Source organism: Vicugna pacos, chromosome 5, assembly GCF_048564905.1.
Source record: "Vicugna pacos chromosome 5, VicPac4, whole genome shotgun sequence".
NCBI classification, from domain to species: domain Eukaryota; kingdom Metazoa; phylum Chordata; class Mammalia; order Artiodactyla; family Camelidae; genus Vicugna; species Vicugna pacos.
This window is the reverse complement of record NC_132991.1, coordinates 32,098,814-32,117,636: the sequence shown is the minus strand read 5'-3', so window position 1 is coordinate 32,117,636 and position 18,823 is coordinate 32,098,814. Positions and strand designations below refer to the sequence as shown.

Below are 18,823 nucleotides of genomic sequence, written 5' to 3'. Positions count from 1 at the left end.
AAACTGAGTTTGCCTACAGAAAGACGCCACATGAACAAGCATGTAAGTTCATTACTTTAGAGCTCCCTCCTCATTTTTCTTAAAAAGCCTTCATTAGGCAGAGCAAAACAGGTCAGACGTCTACTGATCAGTATATCCTCTTACTATGGCGAAACTTTGATTGGAGCACAGTGGACTGCATCCTTAGCCTATGGTTCCTTCTCATTTCCATTTCATTCATTGGTTTCCTCATAATTCTTGAAGCTTCTCTCCCAGATTTTCTGTGCTTTCCTTAGGACAATAACCTCATCCTACAATGAAAGGAGGTGAAATCTGCTGATCTTTGTCATAGGTTGGTCATGGGACCTGGTCAAGGAAGAAGGAGTAAGGAAGAAAGAGAAATCCAAGATAATTCTGAGTGACGGGGATGATGGTGGTGCTATTAATACAATTAGATAATAAGGAAAAGAGCAAGAAAGTGAAAGAGAGAAGTGAAGAAAGTAGTGAAGAAACTAGTCTCCTTTGAAATTTATGACTAGATGGTTTGCTGACCTTCATGAGAGGACTTTGGCACAGTGGTGGGAAAAATCCACGTTTCAGGAGAGTGAAAATTGGTGGCTAGTGAGATGGGCAGCAGAGATGAGAGAACAATTTTAAACATTTGGCAACAAAGGGAAAACCAAAGATAAGATTATGTCTTGAACTGGAAAAGGGAAAAATCTTTTCTAGGGCAGAGAAATCATGCCTGGGGAGACATGCTCTAGAAAAGTGAAGGACAAGCAAGTTCAAATGAAAGAAGCATCACATTCTTGAGTAAAAACAGGGAGAGAAAGCAAGGGACAAAAGTTGAGGTGCTAAAGTGGAAGGGGGTGCTCACAGCAGATAACTTCTCATGAAATAGTAGCCAAGGCAGTTTGCAAGATTAAGTGGGTTATTCTCTTGACCAAGGTAGAGACTATTTCACAGTTACAACTGGGAAAAATAATGCAATCAGACACACACACACACACACACACACACACACACAATGTAAAAAGAATCTTGAGAAGTAATGAGAGCCTGGCTATGGTTTAGCAGAGTTATTTTCCATGTGTACTTCCAGAATACCCTAACTATTAGAGTAGGGTCTAATTTGTAACTGTTTTCTCCATTTCTGGATGTTTATTCCCATAACAAAATTTTAAACATTGTGTCAGGATTAATGTGTTTGAAGCCATCCTGTGCCAACTTTGTAAAATGTTTCCTTATGATAAACTGAAACCTTCCTCTCTGTACCTCTGGTGCTTATCGGTGAGAAAAACCCTACTCCCTCATTAAGAGTCTTTGCCAAATACTATTGCATCCTTCTTTGCTCTCAATACTCTAGCCTAAACACTTTCTTTTGTTAAATAATTTCTAATATTATTGAATTTTTTTCATTTTCAATGAGAGAACAATACATGTTACTTTGCCTGAGAACTGCACATACATTAAGAAATAACTCTTAGCTCAAATAATATAAATTATTACAAATAAAGACCTATTGCTTGATTTACTTTCTGTATTGTAATAGTTTATATAAAAATTGTTTTGTTTGGATGGAACTCTATTCAGTCAATTTAGATGAACCCATCCTAGCGTTTCCAAAGATATGATGTCATGAAGATAAGAGAGGCAAGGAATCAGGGATAAGATTTATTAAAGACCTTTAGAAAAACATCAAATATTTTTATTATTTGGAATTTTTATTCTTGATATTAGGATGAAGTGGAATATATATTAATCCCTTAATAGTAAATTTCTCCCTGGGGTAGGGTTGGTTTGTTTTAGAAGTGGGTATTTATTGTTCTGATTGCATTTTTCCAGAAGATTAGAAAATTACTTTTTATGTTTGATATCCTAGCTTTATTAGCTTTTTTCCTAATTTTGTAGAATAAGTCCACATGTTTATTAGCATTTCTTATGTTGTGAGTGCCTATATTCATTAAAAAGAAATTCTCATTTATACTCCTCATACTAACTCTAGAAAAAATTAATTCAGTTAAAAATATAATAATGTTATTACACATAGATTGATCTCTTTATTGACCACAATTTAGTTATTGATATACATGATAAAATGTGGGAACATTCTAATAAGTTATAGGACTTTTATTTTTGAAATTTAATGTAACTCAAAAAATAACCGTCAGAGAATGCAAATAAAAGTATGCATGTACAAATTCTTTGTATAATATTAGCTTTTAAATCATTGCAACTGGCCTAGAAATGTTGGTAGAACTACAAAACTATCTACTGGTTGAGTCAATAAAATAGTTTATACCCAGTATTCAGTCCATTTTCTACATTAAAGCTAGTCTAAATATTAATGAAAATTGCAACAGAGAGAATTGCATTAGTTTCTGACAAGATTATAGACTGCAAAAGGAAATTTACAATCACTTGTCATAGCCTAGGCCAATTCAGAATCCAGATCCTCTCTGTCTTGTCAAAGGTTTTACCTTAGGCCATATATACCCTTCCCACCTGCCACATGTGCAGTAAGAATCTTCAGGACAGATTTATTAATCCTTCAAAGGCTTCCACACTGGTAGAGTCTACACTGATTATCTAAAATGTTCAGAACAGTTTGAAAAAGTTAACCATTACCAGAGTGAATTTCCCTTCCTTTCATTCCCCATCCCAACTAGGGAGCAGGAGTGAGTGGAGAATCCAATCTTTTAAGCTTCCCCCTTCAAAAAAAATCAAACTTGTATATTCAGATAATTTAAGCTGGTTCTAGAAAAGTAGTATTAGGGTTGCGATGTACTTTTTGTTTCAGAAATACAAACCTGATCTGAATTTTTCTCTTTAGGGTACTGGGAATGTAATGCGTATTTAATTGTCTATGATTAATTTTAAATAATGTGTTATTTCAATTCCAGTCATCCATTCAACTTACATTCTCTTCTATTTTCAGCTTTATCTCTGTATTTCTTCCCCACTTTTCTGATCAATGGTCTTTTTGAATATATCCTACCCAAAATTAAGCTTCATAAATTCTACACAGCAGTAGCAACTGGAGTTTCACTTATATTTGTTAGAAGTGTTCGTGAAGAAGTTATTAATTCTTTCAATTGAGGATTGATATTGCTTAAAATGACCCATGATACACTTACTGTATGCTAAGGTTTCCCCTAAATTTGTTGTATGAATAGTTGCTTTAATTCTCTGAAGAACCCTATACAGTATTGTTATTATCATTATTCCAATTTTACAGATGGGAATTGTGGCACAGAGAGCATTAGTAACTTCCTCAATATCAAAGAGCTGGTTGATGCATCATAAAGACAGAAATTTTAAGTCGTGTAGCTCCTAGTTTCCACGCTCTTAACCACAGACATTACTGAATTTCCATAAGGTAGGAGTTTCCGGGTACAGGGCCAAAACTTTATTCCCAAATCAAGCCAATTGTTCTATTTTTTTGGTAAAATTCATTTTTATACATAGTGGTTGCAGAATATGAAATTTTGATAAGTCTGTTAGAGGAAGATTATCAAATTTGAAGCCAGGTAAAATGGGTTTGAGGTCTCATTTTTGAAATTAGCTTATTGTATGGCTAATCTGAATATTTTTCTTAATTTCTCTAACCAATTACTTCACTAGTATGAGGATTAAAATAGTGACATATCAAAAGTGACCGGCACAAAACCTGGTTCATAGTAGATTTTCCTCCATTTTTCCTACTAGAAGAAGAAAATTATTTATTTTCCTTTTTCTCTGTTATTTCATATGGGTGTAGCCTGAAGAAGTAAAGGATTAATATTCTTTGGTCTAAGATTGGAAAGACCTGGGCGTTTTGTACACTGATTTGCAGTATTTAAGCATTTAAGCGTGCTATTTTTCTGTTTATGAATTAATTAGCTGTGTCACAACAGAGGCACTCTCTCCCCTCTGCTCCACGGAGTTTTACTCTGCCTTCTGAGGAATGAGCGTTGGATTTTACAGATTTCACTAGAGCCACACATGAGGGAGGGAGAAACACTCTCTACTATTCCACAAACAGCCACTACTTGACACATCAGATTTTCTCAAAGTGTTTTCTTCCTTGGTGGGGAATATAAGTAGCCAGTTCAAGGTCCATGTGCTCAGTGAAATGCTTAATTAAACTCATTTAAACCTGGAGAGTATGTCTATTGATAAAACACTCTTGTGAATATTTCATTGAAACCTGGATTACCTTTTTTATTAACTCATTTCCCTTTTCAGACATACCATACCTTTCAGGTTTCAAGGAAACCTATGAAGCTTTTGAAAACAGAGAAGAGTCCTATTGAGCACTGAGAGTACATTTTGAGCATTAGTATATGTGGTCATTTTGAAGGAGTGTAGTATCTGCTGCTTATCTGGGCTTTGCTTCTTGTGTTGATTTGAGGAACCAAGGCAGTGGTACAACCTGCTGAATGTTATTAACAATAAGCCTCAGTAAAAGAAAGGTACTTGGTATCTCATTAATATTACAGAACATTCAGGTAAAGCTGAACTTACTGACAGTAAACATAGGTAAATGGAAAGAATACTAACTACTATATATAAAATAGGTAAACAGCAAGTTTCTACTGTATAGCATAGGGAACTATACTCAATATCTTGTAGTAACCTATAACGAAAAAGAATATGAAAACGAATATATGTATGTGTATGTGTGACTGAAGTATTATGCTGTACACCAATGACACAACATTGTGAACTGACTATACTTCAATTAAAAGAAACATAAAACCCGAAAGGAGAAAACAATACAAAAGAAAGAATAAGTCAGTTAAAAGGAGAATGATTTTTAATACTTTCTAAAGTATTTGTCAAACAGGAAATGTGTCTGGAATGGAAATGTTGCTTAGCTAAACCTGTGTTATATTGCCCTGAAGTTATTCAAGTGCATGTACACACTTTGAAAGTATTTGAATTGTTTGTTAAATTCAGGTTAGTTATGCGTTAAAAAATGTGACTCTCAGCACGAGATACTGGCAAGACCCAGGAAGAAGGCAAATACAACATTTACCTCATATGGAGTTTTTATCGTTTCTCTTTTTTATCACCTATATAAGTTTCAAAACAAGTTCAAAATCACTGAAATGATTCAAACAATATATGCAATTGGCAATATATACAATTCCAATATACACATCGGAAAAATGAGCACATGAAAATTAAAATAAACCTGGAGATTCTTTCCTTTTCTGACAAATTTACATGCCACTAATTCAATACTTAGGGCTGATGCCCGGACAGATTTGAAGAGTCTAATGGCATTATCAGTTATTTACTGTAACCACGTTTGGGTTTGCTTTGTATAAAACAAATCCCCAAAATAGCTCCTTTGAAATCTAAAGTTCACTACCATTTATGCTACAGGAAAATGAGTTGTTTTTAGCCAGTATCTTTTCCCTCATATTTTATTTTACATTTCATTCACCCAGTTTCACTGTCTGGGTGATGATCATCTGTGTAATATATGTTAGGAATTTTCACTTGAAGGACCATGTATCTTTAAATGTCTTCTCTTTATTCGTCCTGGTTCTAACACATGTAATTTCCCCTTTAATTTGACATCATTTAACGGCACATTACACGTCAATGATGTGATCTGTGAATATTTACAATGTTCATGTCATTTTTATTTTCTAATCCAATTTAAGTAGCTCTGCTTTTTATGACATCATGAATTCTTCAGTCTTTTTGGTCTTTTTGGGACTAATTATTCCATTAGTTCCTTTGAACTAGCTCTGTGTTGTCAGTCATTTCTTCCCTTTTGATCATAAGACCTTTGCTGCCCTCCTTTGCATGTACAATCAGTTCTAGGTCTATGCAACCAAGCTAAGAAGCAAGCACCATGTCCTCATCCTTGCAGACCGCTATTCCCAGGCATTTCTGTCCCAAAGGCACTTTGCAGGTAAATCTTCCTATTGTAAAACCATGGCTTCTAAAGTTCTTACCTACCGAAAACAAATTAAGATACATTTAAAAAATATTTTTATAATAATAATAATAAATATTTGATATATAAAGTACTTCTATTTGCTAAGACAGAGATTTAAAGGAAGCAATGAGTATAAACACTAACCAGAAAAAAAACCAGACTGAATTTCACTTGTCGCAATATTGCATGACACATCGTCTATGTTTATTGTTTAATGCTGGTTTGGGCACAATAGCAAAATTCCTTAGATTCAACTTTTGGGAAAAAAAACAAGTCTTTTCTGGTACTTTCCATATCCATTTGCCTGCTAATGTATATGAACGTTTATATATGTGATTAATTTTAAACAGCATAAAGACAAAAGAAAATTTGGAGTGATTTAAGCATGACTTTGTCTTTAACCCTCTTGTTTACTAGGAACTTTGAACATTTCCTCTGTGATGCTCAGGAGCTCTGCTGTCTGTTGCTGCCCTCTGTAGTGGTGATGAAGGGAGCACAAGATCAGCTTTGTTAAATGCAGTGGAGCTGGACTGAAATGTTCTCCAGAATGCAAATGCAGCCTATTTGAGAGTCACATATTCTCTGAAAATAAAAAGCCAATAGGAGTATTTTTGCATTTCAAGTGTTCCTCTGCAGGTACTAGACACTGAGGACAGAACCTAATTGCCTTTTAGGTATCATGTTTAAATATTGTAATGTGATTACTTTAGTCTAGTAAAAAGTACCACCAAGAATATTTACAGATCAACTAAAATTAAAACAGTATACTTGAAAAGTAGATTTATGATTTAAGATTTCAGGTTGGCTGTCAATGGCTAAGAATGGGCCAGAATTTCTGCCTTTATAAGCCCAAACTACCTTACATGAAGTCATGAATTCGCCATGAGTCTGTTTCTTTATTTATCAAATGGAGATAATTATTGCAAAGCTGAATTCTTACAAGGAATGTGGTTTGTAAACTACCAAGCTCTACCCCAATAGCAAGCGGTTTTATTTCCTTATCAGATTTAGTCTGATTTAACTATGAAATAGTTAAAATCTCTTCCACCCTTCTCATTCTATTCCGAAACATTGTTCCCACTGCCCCTTCTTCTGGGAATGGGGTTAGAGAGAATTAGTGGAAGTGACAGGCAGTTGCTGAACTCAAGAGGAACTTAATAGGACCTGGGTAGCGTCTAGGGAGAGACAACAGAAATGTGCCCTCTTGAAAAGAAGGTTGGCTGAAGCTAGACAGGACTTAGGATGCTAGCTAAGTGGCCAGGGGCTGAGGGCAGGGGATTCTTGGCAGAAAAACTCAGACCCAAGCCCTACTATAAAAATAAGACCATCTTTCAAGGGTTAGGGTTAGATGAGATTACGGCAGCCCTTTGAAATCACAGCTAATTTTGGATGGTGTCTCTTTCACAATTCTTTTATATTATAAAGTCTGCAAATATGAGTGTGTGGACCAGCTTCACCATTTACTGACTGCATGGCCATCCCATGGCCAGATTCTTCCATTTCTCTGAGCCTCAGTTTCCTCATTTGTAAAATTGGGGATAATTGTGAAATAATATTGCTAAAACTCCTGATCTAATGTCTATTATTGAAAATAGTAGGTACTTTTACTTACCTGGCAGTGGAGATACCATGATCATGAAGATAGTTTTCCCAGGGCAAGGCTTATCCATTGCATTCTGGATGTGCTGACCCCTGCAGTTTCCCCAGACGTGGGACATGCAACTGCATAATTTGTGGTAGTGGGGGACTACATTTGTACTAAAAAAATAGTTGGTATCTAATAAGTTACTTGACTCTAACCCTGGTGAGGATGAACAGGAAATGGATAGGTCATCCTGCAAGTAACATCAATAATTTTATTTAAGAGGGGCCAAAAGGGGCCGGGAACTCTTTTCTGAATTTCTGAAATTGCATGACATATGTAATTACCTGTTGTATATATTCTGTTTTGAACCCCAAATTTGTTACTTCCTAGCTGTGTGACATTAGGCAAATGCCTATATCTTTTTGTGCTTCAGTTTTCTCTACTTTAAATGAGATAAATTACTGTTCTCACAACACTTTATTGTTAGGAGTAAATAAGTTAATACATGTGAAGCTTCTCCCTGTATTTGTAGGTTTTTCAGGAAACCAAAATAATACAATATAAAACTAAGGTTTGGAGACAGTTACAGTAAAACAAAACGATATGTAATCATTAAAAATAGTTGTCCAATTAGATACATTTTTCTTTGAATAATTGTAATAAGGATATTTATTATGCAAAGTTCATAGCATGGTAACGTTAACTAGAAATGTCTGACGTTTTTCAAGGAAAATCTGAGTCACAGGCTGTGGGCAACACCCTTCATCTCTTCCAGTTCAGGGCTGCTCTCTGGCTGTCAGGTTGCTCTTCAGACAAAGCATTTAGCAGTTTGATGGAGAGTATCTCCGTTTTCTAGGTGCCTTTAATGAAATATGTGTTTCAAAGCCCTGTGCATGTTACATTATTGGTGACAGGATACTTGTAAAAAGTTAAGGTGATTGTTGGTAGCCGGCCTCCTTGGCGATGCCTCCTATTTTTTAATGCCTTCTTTTGTAGTGTGCAATTTAATCAATGTTTTAACTGTGAGTCAAAAGTACATATTTTATGAATTCTCCTTAAAGGTTTACGATTTTTTCTTTTACTACTAATATACAAAATGACCATTTTATGTCTCTAATGATTGTGTCTCAATAGCCCAATACAATTACTAATAGAGAACTACATGGTCTGAAATGAGCTCTAATATAATTATTTCTATCCCTGGATTGTGGGTAATTCGATCTTCAGTGCTGATGTACTCAGTTAAACATGGTGGATTTACATACCCACAGTCCTAGGTAGGTATCTAAAGAGGCCAACTGGTATCATGAATAATAATCATTTCATTTTGCTATTTATCTAGTGAAAATCTGGATTTTGAAAGCCTTATATGATTTTTCTCAGGTGCTCAATATTAATGAAGGAGAAGAAATTCATATGAATTACTTAGGCTTATAGGTAATTGAAACAGAGTCTGCCAAAAGTAGAAATGGAACTTCAAAGTTTGTATTTTAAGTTTATTTTTTCAAATGAACTTATGAAAAAAACCCTATTTCTCAAAGCATTCTGATAAGCAACTAATGCTTGTTCTTTACTGTACTGAAATTTTGTACTATACTATATATTCTTGGGAAGATAAGTACAGTAATAAATACCATATGAATGATTGAAAAGAAGAACGGTGATATCCTTTGACCTTGTTTAAAGAGTTATTCTGTAGTTCCAGTTTACATGGCCTTCTACTTATCTTTAAACTACACTATCATCTCAAGAATTTAGATTATTAAACGAGCCCTGCAACTAAAAGAAAGCTTGGGACTAACTGCTATGATTATGCGTTTGTTTAGCACCAAGGTGGCTAATCCCCAAGGGCTGAAGCAAACACTGAATCACGAAGACTGTTAATTGAGTTTTTGCTACCAAACATCATCTATTCAGTAAATATAGCACAAAGTACTTAAAGATCCAACTGGCTTAGAATATTTTTCCACTCTCTGCTATGGTGCCTAAAGTGCCTATAATTAGAAATATTCTTCTAGGTTCAGACATTATCACAATTGCTACCTGGAAGCTTAAACTGTTAACTGCACATCAGCCTAGGAACACATCCGATCTTGTCAAATATGTAGCTTACACAGTATGCTGAAAGAAAAAGATATTAGTTAACTGGACTAGGAAAACCCCAGTTCATGGATGACTCTGGAAAGGGGAACTTTGGGTGGCGTAAATAGTGTAGGGTTTATCTCTGGTATAAAAAGTTATTATGATTCTAGTTTGTTTACCATTGAGCCCAAGTATTCATTCTTTATGAAAAAAAAATCAGTGGAAATATTACTTAGCCTAAAGTGAAAAATTTGTAAATTTTTGGGCTTGATGAATGATTTACCAAATATTTATCACAGTTTTTTGGCATTGACTATGTACAAGCTGATTTCGAGGGTTGGTGTAGGGGTGAAATAACTCAGAAATAAGTAAAATATGGCATCTGATCTTTAAAACACTTTCAGTTTCAAAGAAGAGACAGTTTTTGCACAAATAACAGTGGAGAGTAAATAAAATAAGGAGCTGAGGGTCTTGAAGAAGAAGGTTAAGGCCACTTTCCAAATTGGAACACTGGAAAACTAATTGTAATGTAGGCTTTCCAACAGTTTTCTAGAAAGTACTATGGAAATGTGGTAGAAGAGACCACTTTTAAAATAAACAAAACAAACATAAAACACTTATTTTTATTATAAAATACACTATTTTTCTGAAAATAAAACAAAACAAAAATACACTAAACTATAAATAACTGTAAATACATTAATAATTGTTCTTCCATGAAGATATATTTTTTCCCCTCAAAATTGGGATAGTTCTAAAAAACAGCTTTCTAATCTATATTTTAGCTTAATATATCATGAACTTCTTCCTATGATAAGAAATTAGTTTGTATAATAATTGAATGCTTATCATTTAAAAATTTTATCCAATAAAAAATACTCACTGAGAATTCACTGTATTCTAGGCATAGTCATTGTCCAGGGATACAATGGTTCATTTCAAAGCTATGTGTTATTGATTATACCAAATCATGGTAGAGTTTGATGCAAAATAACAAGTTGAATACAAGACAAGGGAAAAATAGATTTTCTGTTTCTTCTCTACTTAGTCATTGTTGCAAATGTTAGCTAAGTATTTGGATAACAGACATGTTCAGTGAACTACAAGACCAAGGTACTGAGACTTACTTAAGTTTGCTCTGTTTACAAAAGAAAATGATGTCTATTTATAATAGACATAGATGTGAATTTACAATAACAACAACAAGGACTTTAAAGGTAGAATAGGGAATTATACAGATACAGGTTCAAGTCCTGGTTGTATTGCCCAAAAGCTGTGTCACGTTGGGCAAGTCAATTATTGAGAATTGGCTACAGACATTCCACTGATTACTGGCCTGGCCTAGACTTTCAAAGGGTAGGTAAAGAAAATTCTCCTTTGTGGTCTCCACATGATTCTGATGATCTGAGTCAGGAAAGCATAAATTAAACGCTGGTAGAAATTACAGAGAACTATATCTTACTGAAGTGTAAGTTTCAACACAATAGTTACAATTTTTACGATCATTTGTCTGTCATCCATTCATCCACCTTTCCATTCAACTATCATCTACCTGTCCTCTATCTTTCGTCTATCTATCCAACATCCAGCATCCACCTAATTAGCTGTAAGATCTTTTTTCTACATAAATGGATGTAAATTTTAAATTCATTGCAGATAGAAAAAGGAAGAAATTCTTTTTTCATGAATATAAGAGGAAGTATGTATTAAAATACGTGTGGGTAAATATGTATCCATATGTTTATGTGTGCACCTAGTTCCAGAAATTTTCCAGTTTTTTTCCTGTACAAATCTTGTTCCCTTTCTTGTAACTTTTCCTCTACCTAACCAAATACTAATGCACCAGAAAGCTCTTTGAGTGGGAGAGGGTATGCTCTCCAGTTGTGTAGGATTGGTCCATATGTATAAAAACTAAAGGGAAGTAGAGAGCTCTTCACTTAAAATTAGTGTTCAAAACAGAGAGTAATTAGGTTTAGAAGAAAACTCAGTTAAAGTTGTTATGTGACTACACTATTAGAATTAAGAGGTAACTGAGATTTCCCAAGTGATAACAGATAATTTGCCATTTAGCCTGTAATGAGGTTTGAAAAAAAGATGCTCAACAAGATATCAGCAGTAACTAGAAAGGCATTTCTTAGAAGGTCCACCCAGTGTGCATTTATTCCTTTATCCTTTTAAAAGAGACAAATTGTCTAATGCAATGTTCTCTCAGTAGTCATCATTAGTGCCCCCAAAAAGATTTCTGTTGACCCTAACCATCTCTCCTGACTATTTCCTCCCCCTCTGGCTTTTCCTGGCTTTCTGTTGAGCTATTCTGTCATAAGCCATCTGGGTCAGATGTGGTGGGATAGTGCAGAGACATAGAAATCATAACCTTCAGTGTTGTAGTAATTACATTTTTACTTGAAATATTCAGAGAAATAGGATGCAATCTTTAAATGCATATGCAAATCATGTGCAAATTATATGCTAATACATGTGTGGCCCGCCTAACTATTACATATAACTGAATGCAACCCTTGGGAAAATCTTATTGGAGATCATTGGTCTAATGAAAATTACTGCTACATGCTAATTATAGTGACATGTGTGCTGCTGTATTGCCCCTTAGTGGTGAGGGGGATGACAGAGGTTAGTTGAAGTTAGATGACTGACAGAATTATGTCTGTGATAGTAGAAGTAAGTAGCAAAATATCTCTGTTCTCTAAAAACAAATTTTTTTTACTTTGCACCTAAATTAAATTGAGTAACTACCGACAATGTGTTCAGTGGGTATGGGTCTAGGAGACAAAGGACACAAATTACCACTTGCCTGAGTCAGTTTAATCTTTCTTTGCTATTGTGTTTTCACTAATTTTTCATTTGTTACCAGTTGGCTAACTCATTGGAAATATGCAAATGATAGAAATATACTTTGTATATTTAAAGAAGTAATGTCACATTCACCTTCCAAACATAAGCCAAGTGCTAAAAGAATTTAATAATTCCTTTGAAGCAGGCAAATCCAAGCTCCACTATGTTCAGGCTGTATGACTTTGGGCAAGGCTTTTCACATCTTTTGAATCTTCAGAACTGTCAAAATATGATAATAGTACACATATCCTTGGGTAGCTAACGGATCACATGAAATACTATTTTGCAGAGCCTGCAGTATGACATAAATGCTTATGAACTTATTATTATATTTGAAATGAGTTATTATTAAAAGTATTTAAAAAATCTAAAGATCTTCTCTAACTTAGACTAATTTTTAATTTATGATATTTACATTTCCTAATTAGAGAGATACTCAATATTTGAGAGATGGCCCATTCTTAAAGTTATGAACTAGGAGAAAAACAAAAAAAAATTAGTCTCATTTGTGATGTGGAATATTAAACAGAAGTATAGTGTGTGATTGTATTTAGGAGCTCTAATACCACCATTTGAGGCTTACGACTACGAGATGAAAAGATTGAATTGTGGGGGAAGAGAGAAGGAATTACCTTAATTATTCATTAACCTAATTAGCTTAATTAATTCAAGCAGTTTCCCTGCTTGAAAGAAGTACTTTCCTGAACTTGTTCAGAAATTACATCTACCTTCATTAAAGCCAAAATAGACATAAAATGTTTAATGGTTAGCTCATGATAAAGCTTAGGAATCAAAGGACTTGCCAATTGTGTTGGTCAGGAAATAGATCATGGAAGAGATCCCTTGATTTCTAGGATTTTTTGATTCTTGCTGGGCCTCCTCTTCTATCTTGTTAAGAGATATTATTTTGTCATTTCTAAAATTATTCCAAATTAGATATTTTAGCATGCTCAGGAGCTTCTTGAATCTTTGGCTCAAACCAAGGATATTAAGATTAGTGTGTGTGGGAGATCTACCGGATTTATAACTGTAGAATATGTAATTATTTTTGTCTTAAAGAGGGAGTAGTTTATGTCATGTTCCATTAAATAACTATGCATTTAAGTTACTATGCACATCTACCTTCTATACTAAGCATAAATTTAGGAAGCTGAATATCCCTTTGTTCATGATCACTTTGAAACATAGTGGATAAAGGAATATAAAGGATATGCAGTTCATTATATGGATTATAAAATGTTAGCACTAAACATATGTTGGGTCTCAATCCTTAGAAAGGGCTATTTTATGTATAGTGTGTATTTACTAGTAGCAGTTAATGCTTTCAGGCTTGTCTTCGGCACTGGGCATTTTTCTTACCATACAAGCAGCATTAAGAACAGTGCTTACTAAGTGGTTTTCTATTATGAGGATGACGACAGCCAATATGATTGTTTTAGCATTACCCTTTAACTGCATTTGTTCTACGTGACATCTTAAAATTTAAATATAGGGTTGTATCATGATAGACACCGAGTTGTGCCTTAAATCCAATGTCACATTTTTTCCCCCACACAGATGACTTAATTACTAAAAATGAAGTCGCTGTTCAGTTCTTAATGACTTAATTATTTGGAAGGAAATTGATTTATCCTTTTTATCTCAATAAACTCCTTACCATCCTGCATTAAGCAGAAGGAGGACGTTTGTTATGAAATGAAATTGAAGGTTTAAATATGTTTGATCACAGTTTTCTCCTAGTATAAAATGTGTGAAATCAACAGATTCAACACTTTTAGCTTCAGGAAATGCTTGACTCTCTGAAAGGCGTATAATTGAGTGTACCTGTGGTACAGGGCTATGTCTAATCAGTCGACTGTGTAGCTGGGTAGAGTCAAGTGCCATTCATCTGCCTCCCCTGAGATTTGTGGAAACAAGAAGGAGGAACAGGCGTAAGACAAAGATATATAACCATGTTGACCACTGAAGTTCATGGTTAACAACTTAATTATCTGAGTTCAGCTATCACTCAGAAACAAACCTGTGCAATTTAGGCACATTTTATCATTTACAATAGAAATAACGTAAGGCTAAGGACAGTGCTGCTCAAATTAGAATCTACATTAAGTATGTTTAATTTAATTTTTCTAATTATATTTCTAATAGCTTAAATATCTGCACTGATAAAACGGTTAACCACCTGCATTTAAATGCCACCTGATGCGTTTATTTTGGAACAGTAACAGATTGGTATAATTTGAGCTCAAGTTCCTCTGAAAATTTTTCTATTAATGGGTCCTAAATTAATCTTTGTGCCTGATCTGCAAATGATGTTATAAAGTAACAGTCATCATGAGAATTGCCCTTACATGGTAATATCCTGGGGTTTTTTTTTTCCATTTTAAATTTGAATCAGTGGATAGTTAAAATAAAAATAGAAGTTTGAACTGGCATTTCCATTTTCCTATGGAACTTCAATGTTGGAATAGTGCCTGGTTTTAAAAAAAAAATCAATTCAGTGAAATGTTTGCATAGCACTATGTGAGGAAGGTTAGGTGAATATGCACTACACCTACGGTACCAAGTGAGCAAACATAGGCAGACGGCCCCTATTTCCATATAGTTTCTATATGTTCCACATAGTGTGGGCTGATGATACCATGTAACTTAAACTAATTCATTGTCCAAGCATTATAAAATATAACCTTTTGAAAATCTGATAAATGATATAGATCCTTCCCTCCTCTCTAGAAAAAGTACAAAGAAGGCATCAGCATTTTGTCAAGACAATCAAATGAAACGACTCCATTTTCTTTTCATTAGAAATGAACCTAATCCTAGCAAAGCTCAGAGAAGTGAAAAGATCAGATAGGCCATCTTGTTCATCCTTAGACACACAATTATATTTAAAAACGTTGAGTCTTACCATATTGAAAGCAAAGCCTTCCAGAGCTCTGGTTCTAATGATACCACTCTCTCACTGAACAGGTGCCTAGTCCGTGACGAATAAGCTGTTCCTCAAGTCAGCACGCGATGATGTGGCCCCAGGGAATAGTGTGGTAGTCCCACGGAAGTTCACATGTTAACCAGAGGTGCGGTTTCCACCAGCAGCGGTGATACTAGTATGGATGGTGGTTACTGTAGTGCCTATTGTCTTTTTAGTCAAATTCAATGCGGAAGAGAGTTGAACTGGGGCTCATCAGTTTAGGTGTTGGTGCCAGCTCTCACTCATACAAGGTCATGTGCCATTGATTGAGTCTTTCGCTCAATACGTGCTGCGGTTTCTGTGTCTGTCAATGTAGAGGTTAAACTTGATGATCTTAAAACATAAAGTTTCCATATTGGATACAATGTTGTGAAGGGGCAAAATAAGAACTTTGGAGTCCACAAGACCTGGGTTTATATTTAGACTCAACCACTTATCCATGCGGCTTCATTCGACCTCTCCCATCCTCACTTTCCTTTTGAGCACATTTGGGATAATGAAACTGGTCAGACAGAGCTGAAGTCAAGAGTAAAGGGTAGTAATCAGTGTTTGTTCATTTGGTTTCGTTGTGCCTACTACTTTACTATGAATGTGGCAGAAGGGACAGAGACCAGTCAGTGGCCAGTGATGATGTGATTTAAAAAATAGTATGGGTTTGGAGTAGCTACTTCTTATAGGACTGTGACAGTAGCCTTTGTCCCACATGTAGCAAAGTGAATTGACTGTGCTGTTCTGAACCTGAAATGCTCAATTTAAAGTGTTTCAGACTCATGAGTTCACAGAGAAACTGCAGCAGGCCAAAGCAATGGCTCCACTCTGGAAAATTCATTGGTATTTTTGTTGTTCTGCCCACAACCATGCTCTTAAAAAGGACCGCATGACAGAGTTGCTGATTGCTGTTGGTTAAAGGCCCTTTTTTTGTGGCACTCTGTGAAATTATAAGATGGAACAAACACTGTATCTTAATTCATAATCTCCCAGAAAATGTAAAATGGCTGAAGGTTCACTTTTCCTAGAGAGTTTGAGTTCTTTCCTGTTTTGGGCAGAGAGAATTGAGCTCACTATGATTTCTAAAATATACAATTATGGGAAACCATGTTTCGAACTGACATTGGAGATGGAAATGGCATGCGTGACTCCTATTTGGACATGGATAACTATCTGAGAGAAAGTCAACCTTGAATGACATTGAAGAGCAGGATAATGAAGCACGAATTGACAGGTGATGGGATGGATCGAAAACATTTGAAGAGCCTGTGTAATAAAATGAGCGAAATAGGTTGACTCGATCAAGCAAGATTATGGGAAATTATGTCATTACTGTACTATTTGTTTCTGTGATGAATGAAGAACTCTATTTCCTTGACTCAGGTTTAAGATCTTTTCTATTCATAATATCTTCCAAATCTACTTTGGAAAAAAAAAAGAGATTCATTTGTAAGGTATTATTATATTTGTCTCCTGGTCCAAATTATGTATGTCATTTTGTGCTACCCAAGATGAATATTGTGGTAATGATGGTCTTATTTTCTTTCCTCAGTAGAGAACGAAAAACAATTCCAGGTAATGGTAAGTTTCGAGGCCATTAGAAAGAGCCAGTGAAAAATACAGTTGCAAAAATTACTTAAAATTTTTACAGTTGTAAATGGAGATGGTTAAAAAATGTATGCCAATTAGGATTCAAGTCATTCTTGACACTAAAGGGAAATGATGTTTCTTTATCCTTTCTAACATTTTCACCATCAACCAGTAGCATGTTCTGATTCAGGATCTGCCAATGGAGTAATGCATGTGTCTTGTCCCGAATATGGGTTACTGACTCTTCTGAAAAGTTACTTTTAATTTCAATTTCCTCAAAGTGTTGCTGTCACCGAGTGATACCAAGAACAGCAGCAGTGAGGCAGAGAGATCTCAGAGGGCCTGAACTGCTGACAAGGAGCTTTCTGAGTGGGCCAGGGATAGGGGCTGCTCTGCCAGTCACTCTCCTCTCCCAGCAGGAATAATGCCGGGTAACCCCAGGGCATATGCCAAGCATCGGTGACTAGGTCTGCCTGCTGAGGTTTCAAGACTGACTGATAAAAACAACTTGTCTGCAGGTGGTTTGTCTACATGAGAAGTAACCTAGTTGCTCTGTTTAATTGTGTGAAATCTGATGGATACTTAACACTTTTAAAGCACTATAATCATGAATGTTTCTGCCATTGGGGACAGTTCAATGGAAAAAATAATAAAAATTCATTGAAAATGTTGAAATCAGTGTATGTCTGTATTTCACTCCTTGTTTCTTACTCTCAAATGATAAAATCTGAATCTTCATTCCCTCCTCCAGCTGGTACCAGCTGTTTCCCAACTGGTTCACCACATAGTGTCACTTCTTCACAAGTATCTTTCAAACCTGGTTGCTTTTTTCTATTCCCACTCCCATTGTCTTAGTTCAAAATCTTGGCAACTTCCTTCAGGAGTAGCCTCTCAATGTGTGTCACTGCTCTGATTTCTGTATGAAAGGTACTTTTCACTTTCCTTCTGGTTTCCTGTGTAAAGAGCCCTGCTGCCTGAAAACAGCTCTCTTGGGACCAAATCTGGGGGAGGAGGAGGTGGGAGGGGATTAGAAAAACAGTAAGTTATCAGGGAGGCAGCAAGTTGGGAGATGAAGTAAGAGGATAAATCTTACCTTTCATCTTCTTGAAACACATCACCTCTTGTAACCATAGCTAAAGAAGTAAAAAGATGTATCAATTGCTTTTCTGAAAATGTACATTTTTAATTCATTAAGAGGATATATTTTCTTCTATAATCCAATTTTAATCAGCTATTTTCCATCCCCACACACATACACACATGTTTACTTGATTTGCCACCATCCCTCAGGCCTTGGCTTAAACGACACCTCCTCCAGGTGTCCCTCTTTCACCCCTACTTGAAATTAAATCCTCCACCTCTTGACTCCTAGATGACCCTACACGTCTTCCATCATAAGGCATCTTATTGAATGGTGTATTTATGTTGTCCCAACAAGACACTCAGCCCCAAGAGCAAAGATCGTGTTGCTCTTGCTCAACACTCTATCCTTAGTACCTAACCAAGCTCCTGGGAACGTAGGAGACTCTCAGTGAAAATCTGTGTAATGACATCCTCAAATGTGCTTCGTTCTTTATCAGAGTCACACAGCCCAAATCTCACCAGTTATGCTTCATTACAACAGTCAGGCCCACAATAGCCATCCACAAACATCTGTTCAAAGAATGATTAAATGAGTGGATAAATAAATGAGGGCACAAAATGTTGAGAAGAACACAAAAATCTCTCTGTTGAAAAGATTTCTCAAAAATCTGAAATCCTAAATAATATTTTTTGTTGAATAGCTGCTAATTCCCCATCACAGCAGCCAGGCCCTGGGAGGACAGAATGTAAAATGACAGGA

General features: G+C 35.5%; 1 long non-coding RNA gene and 1 other non-coding gene across 7 annotated transcripts in view; both read left to right on the top strand.

The window, feature by feature from the left end:
• LOC116280637 (uncharacterized) overlaps positions 1-18,823 on the top strand; it is a 459,686-nt gene that overhangs the window by 404,255 nt on the left and 36,608 nt on the right. For 5 of the 6 annotated variants that reach the window (XR_012072592.1, XR_012072591.1, XR_012072588.1 and 2 more), the window contains one exon: positions 15,405-15,508. The exons of the other annotated variant lie outside the window; for it this stretch is intronic. This is a non-coding gene — a long non-coding RNA (uncharacterized lncRNA). The remainder of the gene's footprint in view (positions 1-15,404; positions 15,509-18,823) is intronic. 6 annotated transcript variants of the gene reach the window in all.
• Positions 7,522-7,678, top strand: LOC116280692 (U1 spliceosomal RNA). Its single transcript, XR_004190183.1, has one exon. It is a non-coding gene; the product is annotated as a U1 spliceosomal RNA (small nuclear RNA).